Raw genomic sequence first — 17,362 nt, 5'->3', positions numbered from 1 at the left:
TGATATCATCAATTTTAGTGCTGCATGTAACTCAAGTGGTAACTTTTTTCAATTCATTAGAAAATACTTGGTCTCGAATTGATATAATAAATTTTAATGCTGCACGTAAAATAGATGGAATTTTTTTCAACTGATTTAGCTGTTCGAATCAAATAAGAAGAATGAGGCATCGGTTTCCAAAATGATTTCAAGGGCGATTTTTTGGTTTTTTATTTTTTACTTGTTATTTGATTCTTTTGACACTTTAAAAAATAGATACAGATTAGTTTTTTTTACAGATAATGTTTTTTCAAGATTTGTGCAATTTTTCTCGGATTGTTCTGTATTTTTTTTTATAAAATCATTTTTTTGACAATTTAAAAAGAAAATATTTTTAAAGTTTTTTTTATGGATGGAATTATCAGCAAACGAGGGACCATCAATGTACTTGTCCCAACCTTTTTTTTCCTAGGGGAAGTTTATGGTTTGATATCACGTCTTTTTTCTCAAAAGTTCCTCATTCATGTTCAGTTGACTATAGGATTTTAGTTTAAATTTCTATGAATTATTTATGATTTTCGTCTTATAACGTTGGTTTCTACGAAAAAAGACTTAATTTTCGTCCAAATTGTACTGAAAATATTTCGTCACAGATCTATTCTTGGACTTTGGCGATTTTTCCCCTTGTCTTCTAATATGTTTTGTCCATTGGGAACTGAAGAGCATGTAGCAATGCGTGTTGCGGGCTGAGATATGATTTCCGGCTTATAACGTTAGAAAAAAGAAAGGAAAAGAGGAACACAGATCAAATTCAAGACACAACAAATCCAACAGAATTGGCCATTTTTAAATGTCGCTTTTGCATTCGGAATCTAGACGTTTTCGTGTCATCCAAAACATGCCCCTGATGAAATATATTTCCAAAGTTTGCAAGTAGCCGCTGAGATCCAATTATCTACAGTTTGATAGTTGCAGATAAAAGGCACTCGGAAACATTTATTATGTCAGAACTTAAAGAAGCAAAAAAAATTGAGCGTACTTAATTCAACAGAGCAACGGAAATCAAAGACGTTTAAGGTACCTGCATTGGTTGTGGAGGAAAACAATTTCATTTCAGGATAATTTAGAAATAAATTTAGAAAATCAGAAATTTAGTATGGAATTTAGAAAAAGGAAAATTAAGTTAAATAATAAAGATGAAAACTTTTGTGATGAATTTTTGAAATTACATGTTACGTTGGAGTAAAAAATTAAAATGATTGGCACACATGCTGCGACACAAAAATATCAAAATTTGAAGGTATTCGCTCCTTACCGCAGTAATACAAACTTAAATACTATTTGAAAAGGAACACTTTAAAACTTGCTGAATCAAGTTCCATTACATATTACCATAATTAAAGATAGGAAGTGATAATTAGCACATATATTTATCCACAGAAATTTTAAAGTTCGCAGCTATCTGCTGTAATTCAATGTATCTGCGCAATGAGTTTCGAAAACAGCAATTTCAAATCATTTTCATTCAATTTCAAATCAAATTTCAAAGCATTAATAAGCAACTGAAGACTTTTCTAATGAATTTTTCACTTCATATTTATGTTGCAGTGAGAGTCAAAAAGTAAAATGAATGGCAAAGTATATAAATTTTATAGTTTGCAGATTTTTGCTGTATTTCAATGATCCAAATCTATATAGAATTATAGTGAAAAGTTGTTCAAAGTCATGATGTTACATTAAAATGACATAGCGCACATAACATTAAGAAATTCTGTAGGTTTCCATGATGTTGGCAGGAATTATACTTAATCGCATCCAAAACTGAGCAACTGTAGACATATCGTAATGAATGTTTTCACCAATAATTCCACATTTGCAGTTTGCAGAATATGAATACTCAACATACACGTCATTTCATAATTATTGTTGTCAAAATTTGTGTATGCCTACCGCATTGCCAAGATTCAACTTTTCATATCAGCAGCAAAAAAAAGCATCCAAAGACTTTTTGGAACAAGTTTCAAAATTTATTACTCGACAGACCAGGTGGAAAAAGTATAACTACACTTATATCAACACCAGAAACTGTTTTGAGAATCTGATATACAAAATATGCGAATAATGATCATAGTCGGAAACCACTTGAATCAGGTTACCACAATCAGCATGAAGAAATATTAGAAAATCATAGGACACATATTAGGAAACCAATTAATAATATGTATCCATCCGCTGCAAACCGATGGAGTCAAAACAAGGATCGGATAGAGCAGAGCCAAACTCAATAGGAAGCAAAATATAGGAATATTCAAAAATAATGATGACACAAGAAATAAATTAGAAAACATTTATTCGATTGGAGTTTCTCACATTATATATACTAACAGTTCTGTGTGTTCTTGTTTTATTAATTATCAACCACAATATTTCAGATCGCAAAAAGAAAATTTGACATTATAGGTTGAGGAACATTTTTCCTTACAACTTCCAGACCTATTTTTGATAAACTGATTTGCCTTATTTATATTATTCTCTAACTATGCGAACGTTTGTTACATTTGTCCCGCACTTCGTAACGTCAAACCCCGGCCAGTTCGTTACCACACAGCTATCAATACAAAGGGAACTCGTATATATGACCTACATTATTACATATGATATGTTATCACGCAACTGATGATATATTTACACTGGAGAATATTCCGCGAACTCTGGTTTAATTGAAAGATTATCTCAGTTGACACTTATTTCCAGTCGAACGAAATAATGAAATCTTGAAAAGTTTCGTTGACATATGCATCGCGCATTTTTTTATATTTTTTAGCACACACAGATCATAGTCTACATTTACGCGGCCGCTTTTATACCGGTTTAGTATACCACAAGTTTTAACAAAATAAATATTAACCACTTTTCACTAACCATTTTCATTTGTTAATTAGAGTCTGCACAACAGCACTTTGGGGATTATAACCTCACCTGTCAAAATGACGTTCAGCATGAAAACAAGTTTCAGGTGATTTCGGATGTGCGTATCGATGTATTGATATCATATAACCTATTTACAAATGATATAAATGATAAACTTATTTTCAGTCAAACGAATTAATGAAATCTTAAAAAGTTTCTTCGACATGTATTTCATTTTTATTTTATTCTTTTTCACACACGACAGATCACAGACTACATTTACGCGACTGCTTTTATACCGGTTTAGTTTAGCATTCCACAGGTTTTAGTACTATGCACTTCGTTAGATGTCGAAAGTTTTTTTTATTTATCCCACACGCATTCCATAATGTCAAATCTCCGTTTGTTTATACGATGATCGAAAACTGGCACATGGTTTATATATATATATATATATAATATAATATTCACGGAGTCTGAGCGCGGTCGGGGTAAGACTCAAAAGTTAGAAGGCCTAAAATGGCGAACAGGCATTTCTGTATAACGCATATATAGATATACAGAATGCCTGTTCGCTATTTTAGGCCTTCTAACACTTGAGCCTCACCCGCGGTCGGCCTAGCAGCTGGAGGAGCCGACATCGTTGAGCCAATCAGAATGCGTAGAGGCATCAACTCTACTACCACTAACTACGTCAAAACGCGTATACGTATACGTCGAACTCGTGATGTGTCAGTAACTTTTGCATAATCTTGAGCCCGTGCAAAGTTTTTTCTCAGCAATTACGCCACCGATCGTGTTGATTTTGTGCGCAATCTAAAGAGAATTTCTTAATTAGCTGAAAGTTCGATTTTCAAAGCCTCAGATGACTCATAACTTCGGTAATTCAAACAAATCACTTGCCAATTTTACCCCCACCACGGCGAATCGTTTTATTCAGAGAAAGTATACTCGGCGAGAGCCTCGGGTCAGCAGACGACAGGGCTGTCAATGTACTTGTCCCGAGACTCTACCGAGTCTCTTGATTTTTCGTCAAAATTGTACTGGAAATATTTCGTCACCGGTCTGTCCGTGGCCTTTGGCGATTTTTTCCAAGTCTTCATACCAAGAAAGAACTGACGTAAAGATTTCCTTAATAGATCAGATTTTATTTATCCGTTTTCTTCAAAATTCAAATGAAAGATAGATCAAATTCAAGACACGAAAAATCCAACAGATTTGCCTACTTTAAATGTCGCTTTTGCATTCTGAATCTAGAGATTTCGTCTCATGCAAAACGTGCCCCCAATGAAATATATTTCCAAAGTTTGCAAGCGGCCGCTGAGGTTCAATTATCCACAGTTTGATAGTTGCTGAAAAAAAGTACCCGTAAACTTCTAACATTTATTATGCCAGAACTCAAAGCAGCAAAAAAAACCAAGCGAACTTTATGCAACAGAGCAACAGAATTCAAAGACGTTTAACGTACCTGCATTGGTTTTGAAGGAAAACCATTTCAGGACAATTTAGAAATGTTGGTAGGCATCATATTTGGTCGCATCTAAAACTGAGCAACAGTAGACTTAGCGGAATGAATTTTTTTTATAATAATTCCATATCTGTAGTTTGCAAAGTGGAAATACTCAACATACATGTCCTTCCATAAGTTTTGTTATTAAAATTTGTGTTTGCACACCTCATTCCGAAGATATGACTTTTCATATCATTAGCAAAAAAAGCATCCAAAGGCTTTCTGGAACAAGTTTTCAAATTTATCACTCGACAGACCTAATGGGAAAAGAATAACTACCCAGTATACCAAGACCAGAAATTTTTTTGAAAATCTGATTTACAAAATGTGCAATTCAAGATTATGGTTAGAAACCTCTCGAATCATGTTATCACAATCATCATGAAGAAGGAGTAGAAAATCATAGGACACATATTAGGGAACGAATTAATAATATGTATCGGTCCGCTGCAAACTGATGGGGTGAAAACAAGGATCGGAGAGGGCAGAGCCAAACTGAATATCAAGCAAAATATGGGGATGTTTAAAAATAATGATGACACAAGAAATAAATTAGAAAACATTTATTCAAGTAAAGTTTCTAATATCATTCTAACAGTTCCGTGTGTTTTTGTTCTATTTATTCGTATGTATAACCTATTTACACATGATATATAACCACGCCAGTGACGATATATTCGCACTAGACAATATTTCTCGTAATCTGGTTTAATTGAAGGATTATTTCAGTCAACACTTATTTCCAATCGAACGAAATAATGAAATCTTGAAAAGTTTCGTTGACATTGCATTGCGCATTTTTTATATTCTTTTTCACATACACATCACAGACTACATTTACGCAGCCGCTTTGATACCGGTTTAATATCAAGAGACTCGGTAGAGTCTCGGGACAAGTGCATTGACAGCCCTGTCGTCTGCTGGCCCGAGGCTCTCGCCGAGACTATATTATCTCTGAATAAAGTAAATTTCGGTGGTGGGGGTAAAATTGACACGTCATTTTCTTGAATTGCGAAGCTCAGGAGTTACGTCGCAATTTGAAAATTGAACTTTCAGCGAATTAAGAAATTCTCTTTCGATTGCGCCTAAAATCAATACGATCGGTGGTGTAATTGCTGAGAAAAAACTTTGCACGGGCTCAAGATTATGCAAAAGTTACTAACACATCTATGGATTTACTGTGTCTGTACAGAACACCATCAAAGGCCTCTTGATGCCAGCTATAACCCATTTCTATGGAAACTCGGGTCCCGGGATCCCGGCTACAGAAATAATGAGCTGTGATTGATCAGGACACTTGCTGTACCGTTCCAGCGGAATACAGTTTATGAATATATATACAAGGCCATCAGTCAGCCGTCAGTTATTGATGTTATCACAAACGGATTTTCGACATTACGAAGTACGGGGTGACAAAAAAATATTTTTCATCTAATAAAGTGTTAAATATGTATTCATTTTATTAAAAATAGTGGTATGTCGTGTCATACAGTATTACGAAAACCAGACACATAGTGACTTTGACGTGATATATAGTACATCGATCTGTCAGTTTTTGATGGCATGAGCAAATTAATAGCAACAGCGATCTGAATGATAACATTTCGGAGAAATAGTGCGAGCTGTATGAATTCGATTCAAAATTCTTATAAGACTATAAAAAAAAAAATGTTATGTATGCTTTGTGAAAACCATGTGGGTTAGTTTACGCTCATCGCAATCGGTTCGCGAGTGTTTGTTATATAGAACATATATTAGTATTGGGAAATTTCTCCTTGTACAAATTTTTTGATTTTACGTTTATTTATGACATAATTTTGTTGCAATCCTGGTTCTGGTTCTTCAAAAATTTTCAACGGGAGTTATGTGAGAAAAATAAACTTTCGCTCATTATAACCTCTCAAACGTTCTTTCCAAACAGAAATTTTATGTTGTGTAATTACATTATAGAAAAAATATGCGTGATTGTATGTAAATGAATGCAAATAAATGTTGAAAAACTTCGGTCAAGTAAAAGTGTCTAATTCAATGTATTGTTGTCATATTTTCCATCCATACCAATTTCTATTCATTCTCTAGACAATTCGAGTGACATTCGTATTTCTATTTTCTCATATTGATATCAATAAATTGGAAAATTCATAACAAAAAGTTTTCATGATTGCTTTTTTACAAACACGAGTTTTAAAAAATCTTTGGGCCATGTAAATACATAGATATTCACTTGAATTGTTGCATGATGAATTTGGAAATTCATTTCAATAAGTCATTGGTTGCTTATTTTTCGTGATATCAAAATTTGTATCTTCCAAATGCAATGAACACATCTTAAATTTGACAACATGATGAAGCGACACGTATATTGAGTATTTCCAGACCATGTTTACGATTGGTATTATGGATTAAAAAATTCATGTGTGTGAGTCTACGCCTGATCATTTCTGGATGTGATCAAATATTTTGTCTGTGTATAACCATGGAGACATACTAAATTACACTATTTGATTTACTTCAACATGCAGCGTATCTGTCACTTTTTACACTATTTGATTTACGTCAACATGCAGCGTATCCGTCACTTTATTTATTGAATATGCCATAATAAGTTTCAAAAATGTGGTTCGGGTAATTTTAAAGTTTTTTGCCCCATAGCACCAAAGTTTGTATTACTGGTACGCAGCGAATACCTATATGAACTTTGATATCCCTGCGAAGCGGTAGGTGTGCCAATCTTTTCACTTTTTGGTTCCAACTGTAATATGTGAATGAGATACATGAAACAATTATGCGTTCTGTTCACTTTCAAGTGCGCTGTCTTTTTTCCTTTTAGGTTTGGTATAATAAATTTTATGAATCGGTGGTAATTTTTTCTGTCTGTATCAAAATTTAGATGAATAAATCGCAGCGAATACTTGCAAATTTGGAAAATTCTGTGTATTGACATGCATGCCAGGTATTAGTACTTCCTTTTTTTGATTATGGAATATGGATATCTACAAATAATAAAAATTATACATGAATTATAGGATTTGGAAATGGATTTAAATAATAATCAATAATAAAAAATAATGATGAATGATACAAAAAGTCAGCGATGGCCTGTTTATGAATGGCATAAGAAGTTATGTTTTCAAAATGCAATGCTCATATTAAAAAGTAAGCAATTCTGTTGGTCTTGACGCACGTCATACTTTTTCTTTTGTCCGGTTGAACCTTGGTGGCTACATGCAGAGTTTGAAAATTTTGTGCATCGACGTGGGTGCGTCAACTTTCTATCTCTGGGAATGATAATACGAATGGAAAAGATTGCTTCCAAAAGTCCTTGGAAGCACGTTTTTTAATGAAATAAAAATAACTAGCATTAGAATTCAATAAACATATGTGAAAATTGTGAATTCTGGTGGACTTGGTGAACTTTATATATATATTTTTCTTTCTCCTTCTGTCAAATTTTAAAGAAAATCAATCCAAAAATTCGTTTCATTGAAAAATCTTCATGTTTTCTTTATTCACAATGATTTCATCAAAACAGATGAAAACAAAATTTATAAATGAAGGGGGAAAATTCCACAATGATACAAAATATTGAAAAACCTTACGGAATATGATTTTAATCCCACAAAATTATAGACACGTTCGAAATGGTTGAAAAATTGAGGATATCACTTCAAACATTCGAAGAATATCAAACTGTTATAAATTGTACAAAACTTAAAGAAAATCGTTGGAGAAAGGAGAATTATTTTTAAATATCACAATAGAAACATTGGAGAACTTGAGAAAATCTTATTTAAGAATATTTTTTGTGGTTTAGAACTACCACAGAAAAAAGATTTGATATCAAGCCGTGAAAATCCTCTCTCGGAGAAAAAAAATTTGGACAATTACATTGATGATCGCCCGTTTTCGCATTATACCACAAAAAATGTAAACAAAACTTCTTAAATCACAAAACAAAAATGATTTCGAACCGTAAGAAAATATCAAATATATTACAATCCTACAGCATTAGTGTATAATGTTCTTCACTAGTATACTGATTGTGCGGTATCAGTCTTTTTTCGACGAATCAGATGTTACAAGCCAAAATCATATCTCGGCCTCCAACCCGCTTTCCACCGTGCTCTTGGGTTCCTAATTGACAAAACATGTTAGAGTACAAGGAAAAAAATCGCTGAAGTCTAACAACAGACCTGTGACGAAATATTTCCAGTACAATTTTGACGAAAAATAGGTCTATTTTCGTGAAAAACAACGTTATAAGCAGTAAATCGTAAATAATTCATAGCAATTTAAATTAAAATTATATATTCATCAAAACATAAATAAAGAACTTTCGAGAAAAAAGACGTGATATCAAACCATAAACTTCCCCTAGGGAAAAAAATTTTGGGACAAGTACATTGATGGTGTCGTGTGTGCTGATAATTCCATCCATAAAAAAAAACTTGGAAACCGATGCCTCATTCTTCTTATTTGATTCGAACAGCTAAATCAATTGAAAAAAATTCCATCTAATTTACGTGCAACGTTAAAATTTATTATATCAATTCGAGGCCAAGTATTTTCTAATGAATTAAAAAAAGTTACCATTTGAATTACGTGCAGCACTAAAATTTATGATATCAATCGGTGGACAAGTATTGTATTAGTAACTCCAAATTTTGACATTATTGAATTGTTCTAAGAAGCTTTCAAATCCAAAAGAATCACATGCAAGCTAGTCATTTCTTACTCTATGGTGGCAGAGACTTATAAGAAAATCGATTCTTCTCAGACTTTCAGGATCCTCTGGTATTATTCACAAAATTCGACGTCGATTGGATCGATACAAATTATGTTTAAATATGTGTTAAAAGTACTTGTCCGGCCCATCACTTTCCGTTTAAATTGTTTATCCAAATAAAAGTCAGGGCTTGTCTAGAACTGATGGATCACAAGTATTCATGCAGAGGGAATTGAGAGAATAATCTTCAAGTCATTTTTACTTAATTACACTAATTTAATAAAAAACGGAAACAAATTATTCCGCAATATAGAAGGGATATTATTGTGCATCGACAAATGAAAAAAATTGTACATAATGTATATGTTGAAGCTTCCAAAATAACTCTGCAGTTTACATTCGATGACGGCAATTTTTACTTCCCACTTATTCTTCCAGCGAACGAGTTCCATTCGGAATAAGAACTAACCTATACTATTATTAAGAACATTAAATTAATAATGAATCGCATTTCAACAAACTTTTAACGAGATTCTGCCGTGCCATATCATTTTTTTATGATTGATTCTTTATTGAATGAATAGTGATGGGCCGGACAAGTACTTTTAACACATATTTAAACATAATTTGTATCGATCCAATCGACGTCGAATTTTGTGAATAATACCAGAGGATCCTGAAAGTCTGAGAAGAATCGATTTTCTTATAAGTCTCTGCCACCATAGAGTAAGAAATGACTAGCTTGCATGTGATTCTTTTGGATTTGAAAGCTTCTTAGAACAATTCAATAATGTCAAAATTTGGAGTTACTAATACAATACTTGTCCACCGATTGATATCATAAATTTTAGTGCTGCACGTAATTCAAATGGTAACTTTTTTTAATTCATTAGAAAATACTTGGCCTCGAATTGATATAATAAATTTTAACGTTGCACGTAAATTAGATGGAATTTTTTTCAATTGATTTAGCTGTTCGAATCAAATAAGAAGAATGAGGCATCGGTTTCCAATTTTTTTTTTATGGATGGAATTATCAGCACACATGACACCATCAATGTACTTGTCCCAAAATTTTTTTCCCTAGGGGTATCACAAATTTTAACAAAATAAATAGTAATATGCACTTCTGTAGATGACGAAAATTATTTTTTTATTTATCCCGCACGCACTTCGTAATGGAGAAACTCTGTTCATGCGATCAAAAACTGACACGAGGTTTGTACATATATATATGTATATCGATCGAATTGATGACTGCTGTTACCAGCTGTGCTGCGTCGTGTGCTACGTTATGAAGTTGACGTCAGATTTCCAATCATCAACAACTAATTTCAACAACCAATCGCAACGTCGAAAAATGGATGTCGTCAGATCCAACCAATCAGAAACTCGATAGCATCAAAGTGCCTTTGATGGTGTTATAATTTAATATACAGACACATAAATTTTTGAATGTGTTGGTAACTTTTGCATAATCTTGAGCCCGTGCAAAGTTGTTTCTCAGCAATTACGCAACCAATGATGCTGATTTTGGGCTCATTCGATAGAGAATTTCTCAATTAGCTGAAAGTTCAATTTTCAAAGTCGTACATAACTCATAGGCTTCGCAATTAAAGAAAATCACATGCCAATTTTACCCCCACCACCTCGAATCGTTTTATTCAGAGAAAGTATACTCGGCGAGAGCCTCGGGCCAGCAGACGACAGGGCTGTCAATGTACTTGTCCCGAGACTCTACCGAGTCTCTTGATCATTTTATATTATATATTGTATAATATAATATATATATTATATTATATATTAATTATAATAAAATATTTATTATAATAATATTTTATTATTAATTAATATTAATAAATAAAATATATATTATATATCTATATACATATTTTATGCGCAAACCAGGAGCTGGTATTGTCCCCGCTGTGCGCCCATTCTCTGTCTCTCTCGCTCGGCGACGCAGAAGGAGAGGGGGTAGCCGCGTTCAGCGTAGTACGTGACGTAGAGTGTGACAAAAGTAAGAAATCGTGCAAAGGACGTAAGTCCAAATGTAAACAAGCGTAACTTATGCCCCTCTGTCTCTAAGAAAATGAAAATCCCGAAATGATGGATTTTAAATCACTAACGTTACATATCTCAGGATCTACTGGACGGATATACTTGCAACAAAGACCAATGGAAAGAGAAAAATCGAAAAAAAATCGTCACAAATTTTCAAGTTCTTTTATGAAATGGTTTATTTGTGAGAGCCATTTGAAAATTCTGTGACGTCATAAAACCGGCATATTCGCGTATATAAGAGTAGCGGCAGGGCTCGCGCTGGCTTTTCTTTTGCGCTGCAGTTTTTCCTTTTAATACTTGGCGTCGAGCCGCTACCGCGTCTCTTGATTCATAATCTGTATTCCGCTGGAACGGTACAGCAAGTGTCCTGACCAATCACAACTCATTATTTCTGTAGCCGGGATCCCAGGACCCGAGCTTCCATAGAAATGGGTTATAGCTGGCATCAAGAGGCCTTTGATGGTGTTCTGTACAGACACAGTAAATCCATAGATGTGTTAGTAACTTTTGCATAATCTTGAGCCCGTGCAAAGTTTTTTCTCAGCAATTACGCCACCGATCGTGTTGATTTTGTGCGCAATCTAAAGAGAATTTCTTAATTAGCTGAAAGTTCAATTTTCAAATTGCGACATAACTCCTGAGCTTCGCAATTCAAGAAAATGACATGTCAATTTTACCCCCACCACCGAACTTTACTTTATTCAGAGATAATATAGTCTCGGCGAAAGCCTCGGGCCAGCAGACGACAGGGCTGTCAATGTACTTGTCCCGAGACTCTACCGAGTCTCTTGATAATATCAGAAGCTCCTGAAAGTCTGAAAAGAATCGATTTTCTTATAAGTCTCTGCCACCATAGAGTAAGAAATGGCTAGCTTGCGTGTGATTTTTTTGGATTTAAAAGCTTCTAAGAACAATTCCATAATGTTAAAATTACGAGTTACTCATAAATTCCTTGTTCTTCGATTGATATCATAAATTTTAGTGCTGCACGTAATTCAAGTGGTAACTTTTTTCAATTCATTAGAAAATACTTGGCCTCGAATTGATATAATAAATTTTAATGCTGCACGTAAATGAGATTGAATTTTTTTCAATTGATTTAGCTGTTCTAATCAAATAAGAAGAATGAGGCATCGGTTGCCAAGTTTTTTTTATGGATGGAATTATCAGCAAACACGACACCATCAATGTACTTGTCCCAATCTTTTTTTCCCTAGGGGAAGTTTATGGTTTGATATCATGTCTTTTTTCTCGGAAGTTCCTTATTTGTGTTTTGATGACTATATTATTTTAATTTAAAATTCTATGAATTATTTACGATTTACTGCTTATAACGTTGGTTTCCACGAAAATGGACCTATTTTTCTTCAAAATTGTACTGGAAATATTTCGTCACAGGTCTGTCCTTGGACTTTGGTGATTTTTCTCCTTATCTTCTAATATGTTTTGTCTATTGGGAATCCAAGAGCATGAAGAAATACGTTTTGTGGGCCATAATATGATTTTTGGCTTATAACGTTGGTTTCCACGAAATAAGATCTATTTTTCGTCAAAATTGTACTGGAAATATTTCGTCACAGGTCTGTCTTTGCACTTTGGCTATTTTTTTTCTTCTACTCTAATATGCTATGCTTATTGGGAACCCAAGAGAATGGTAGAAAGCGGGTTGGGGGCCGAGATATGATTTTCAGCTTATAACGTTGGTTTCCACGAAAAAGGACCTATTTTTCTTCAAAATTGTACTGGAAATATTTCGGCACTGGTTTGTTTTTCCACGTTGGTGATTTTCCCCCTTATCTTCTAATATGTTTTGTATAATAGGAACCCAAGAGAGTGAAGAAATGCATCTCGTGGGCTGTAATATGATTTTCGGCTTATAACGTTGCTTTCCGCGACAAAAGATCTATTTTTCGTCAAAATTGTACTGAAAATATTTTGTCACCTGTCTGTCCTTGGCCGTTGGCGATTTTTTCCAAGTCTTCATACCAAGAAAGAACTGACGTAAAGATTTTCTTAATAGAACAGTTTTTATTTATCTCTTTTTCTTCAAAATTCAAATGAAAGATAGATCAAATTCAAGACACGAAAAATCCAACAGATTTGCCCACTTTAAATGTAGCTTTTGCATTCTGAATCTAGAGATTTCATTTCATCCAAAACGTGCCCTCAATGAAATATATTTCCAAAGTTTGCAAGTGGCCGCTGAAGTCCAATTATCCACAGTTTGATAGTTGCTGAAAAAAAGTACCTGAAAACTTCTAACATTTATTATGCCAGAACTCAAAGCAGCAAAAAAAACTAAGCGAACTTAATTCAACAAAGCAACAGAATTCAAAGACGTTTAAGGTACCTGCATTGGTTTTGGAGGAAAACCATTTCAGGACAATTCAGAAATGAATTTAGAAATTCGAAAACTCACAATAGAGTAGAAAAAGGAAAATTGAAGTATCTAGAAAAGCGGAAGACTTTTGTGATGAATTTTCTAGATTACATGATACGGTTGGAGTCAATGATTTGAATGATTGGCACACATGCTGCAACACAGAAATATCAAAGTTTGGAAGTATTCGCTGTATATCAGTCATACAAACTTCAATACTATTTGAAAAGGAACACTTAAAAACTTGCCGAACCAAGTTCCCTTATATATTACCATAATCAAAGATAAGGGGTGATCCGTCGCATATATATTTATCCACAGAAATTTCAGAGTTCGCAGGTATCTGCTGTGGTTCAATGTATCTGCGCAATGAGCTTCGAAGACAGCAATTTCAAATCTATCCATAAATGAGCAACTGAAGACTTTTATAATCAATTTTTTAATTCATATAGATGTTACAGTTAGAGTCAAAATGTAAAATGAATGGCACAGTATTTAAATTGTATAGTTTGCAGATTTGTGCAGTATTTTAATCATCCGAATCTACAGCGTTATAATGAAAAGTTGTCAAAAGTCATGATGTTACATTAAAATGACATAGCGCACATTGCATTCAGCAATTCTGTAAGTTTCTGGGGATGTTGGTAGGCATCATATTTGATCGCATCCAAAACTGAGCAACAGTAGACTTATCGGAATGAATTTTTTTTATAATAATTCCATATTTGTAGTTTGCAATGTGGAAATACTCAACATACATGTCATTCTATAAGTTTTGTTATCAAAATTTGTGTTTGCATACCGCATTCCTAAGATACGACTTTTCATATCATTAGCAAAAAAAGCATCCAAAGGCTTTCTGGAAAAGTTTTCAAATTTATCACTCGACAGACCTAATGGGAAAAGAATAACTACACACTATACCAAGATCAGATTTTATTTTGAAAACCTGATATACAAAATGTGCAATTCAAGATCATGGTTAGAAACCTCTGGAATCATGTTACCACAATCATCATGAAGGAGTAGAAAATCATAGAACACATATTAGGGAACGAATTAATAATATGAATCGATCCGCTGCAAACTGAGCGGGTGAAAATAAGGATCGGAGAGGGCAGAGCCAAACTGAATATCAAGCAAAATATGGGGATGTTTAAAAATAATGACGACACAAGAAATAAATTAGAAAACATTTATTCAATTAAAGTTTCTAATATCATTCTAAGAGTTGCGTGTATTTTTGTTCTATTTATTCGTATATATAACCTATGTACACATGATATATAACCACGCCACTGACAATATATTCGCACTGGACAATATTTCTCGTACTCTGGTTTTATTGAAGGATTATTTCAGTTAACACTTATTTCCAATCGAACGAAATAATGAAATCTTGAAAAGTTTCGTTGACATATATGCATCGCGCATTTTTTATATTCTTTTTCACACACACATCACAGACTACATTTACGCGGCCGCTTTGATACCGGTTTAATATATCACAAATAACAAAATAAATAGTAATATGCACTTCTTTAGATGACGAAAATTATTTTTTTATTGATCCCGCACGCACTTCGTAATGTCGAAACTCTGTTCATACGATCAAAAACTGACATATGGTTTGTACATATATCTATGTATATCGGTCGAATTTATGACTGCTGTTACCAGCTGTGCTGCGCCGTGTGCTACGTTCTGAAGTTGACGTCAGATTTCCAATCATCAACAACTAATTTCAACAACCAATCACAACGTCTAAAAATGGATGTCGTCAGATCCAACGAATCAGAAACTCGTGAGCATCAAAGTGCCTTTGATGGTGTTTATAAATACAGACGCATAAATTCTTGAATGTGTTGGTAACTTTTGCATAATCTTGAGGCCGTGCAAAGTTTTTTCTCAACAATTACAACACCGATCATGCTGATTTAGGGCGGAATCGAAAGAGAATTACTCAATTGACTTAAACTTCAATTTTCAAGTTGCTAAATGGCTCCTGAGCTTCGTAATTCAATAAAATCACATGCCAATTTTACCCCCACCACGGCGAATCGTTTTATTCAGAGAAAGTATAGTCTCGGCGAGAGTCTCGGGCCAGCAGACGACAGGGCTGTCAATGTACTTGTCCCGAGACTCACATCCAAAAATGATCAGGCGTAGACTCACAGACATGAATTTTTTAATCCCTATAATGTCAATCGTAAACATGGTCTAGAAATACTCAATATACATGTCGCTTCATCATGTTGGCAACCTTAAGAGGTGTTCATTGCATTTCAAAGATACAAATTTTGATATTACGAAAAATAAGCAACATATGACTTATTGAGATAAATTTCCAAATTCATCATGCAAAAATTCAAGTCAATATTTTTGTATTTACATGGCCCAAAGATTTTTTCAAACTCGAGTTTATCAAGAGACTCGGCAGAGTCTCGGGACAAGTACATTGACAGCCCTGTCGTCTGCTGGCCCGAGGCTCTCGCCGAGACTATATTATCTCTGAATAAAACGATTCGCAGTGGTGGGGGTAAAATCGACATGTCATTTTCTTGAATTGCGAAGCTCAGGAGTTATGTCGCAATTTGAAAATTGAACTTTCAGCTAATTAAGAAATTCTCTTTCGATTGCGCCCAAAATCAGCATGATCGGTGGCGTAATTGCTGAGAAAAAACTTTGCACGGGCTCAAGATTATGCAAAAAGTACCAACACATTTACGCAGCTGACGTATCCGTATATGGGTTCAGACCGATACATACAAGGGCTTCTTGATGCCCATCATAACCAATCACCGGTGAGAATCTATTCGTCTCGACCAATCGCCGATGAGAAAGTTTCTGATAGTCCTCAATGTTTTCTTGTATACCGTCAGTTATGTTATTATAAAGTGATTGCGATCGTAGCCCCGTGGATCAACGGTGCAAGATTTGCAAATTTCGTTTAAATAAATAAAACATTATTGGAAATAGCAGTGGATATAATCAACTTTATTTTTTTCATAAAAGAAGTTTCAATAAGTTTCGAGCCCAATTCACGACAATAATATCTATAATAAATAAAACCTCAAAAGTGGATTAATTGATCTCATACAGTGTACTGAGAGTGAGTAAAATGTTGAGAAGTAAAAACGTGAATAATGTGTGTCGTGAAAATTAAGAATGATCTGTTCTACTTCGATATCGTAATATATACATAGATAGCAAATTTGCGAGATTTCGCGTTATGTTGACGTTTGAGGTTATGACCGCCGGAGTGCTGTTGCGTGCAGAGTGTAGAAAAATAAAAGTGGTTATTGAAAAGTGGAAGGAATCGATATTATTAATGACGTCACTAATTAGTGTTGAATAATGATAATAATAACAATGAGAAAAAAAACGTTCGTTCATTATAACCTCTAAAACGTTCTTTCCAAACAGAAATTCTATGTTGTGTAATTACATTAAAGAGGTGGATGGTTGTGTGTAAACGAATTCAAATAAATTTCAAAAAACTTTGATCAAGTAATTCAATGTATTGTTGTCATAATTTCTTTCATTTAGTTTGGCTGTGTTCACCGGTCCCTTTTTTCCACCTCCTTAGCTTACAGTGTATATTGTCATACCAATTTCTATTTGTTCTCCAGACAATACGAGAGATATTCGTATTTCTATTTTTTTATATTAATTTCAACAAGATAATTTGAAATATTTATAACAAAAAGCCTTCATGATTGCTTGTTCATACACCCAAGTTTTGAAAAATCTTTGGGCCATGTAAATGCATAGATATATTCACTTGAGTTGT

At 33.9% G+C, this 17,362-nt stretch overlaps 1 protein-coding gene across 1 annotated transcript in view; it reads left to right on the top strand.

The window, feature by feature from the left end:
• LOC122418346 (uncharacterized) overlaps positions 1–17,362 on the top strand; it is a 90,887-nt gene that overhangs the window by 20,642 nt on the left and 52,883 nt on the right. The window lies entirely within an intron of this gene.

This window comes from Venturia canescens, chromosome 11, assembly GCF_019457755.1.
Source record: "Venturia canescens isolate UGA chromosome 11, ASM1945775v1, whole genome shotgun sequence".
NCBI lineage: Eukaryota > Metazoa > Arthropoda > Insecta > Hymenoptera > Ichneumonidae > Venturia > Venturia canescens.
Note: the sequence above shows the minus strand (reverse complement) of the source record. Positions and strands in the feature narration are given on the sequence as shown.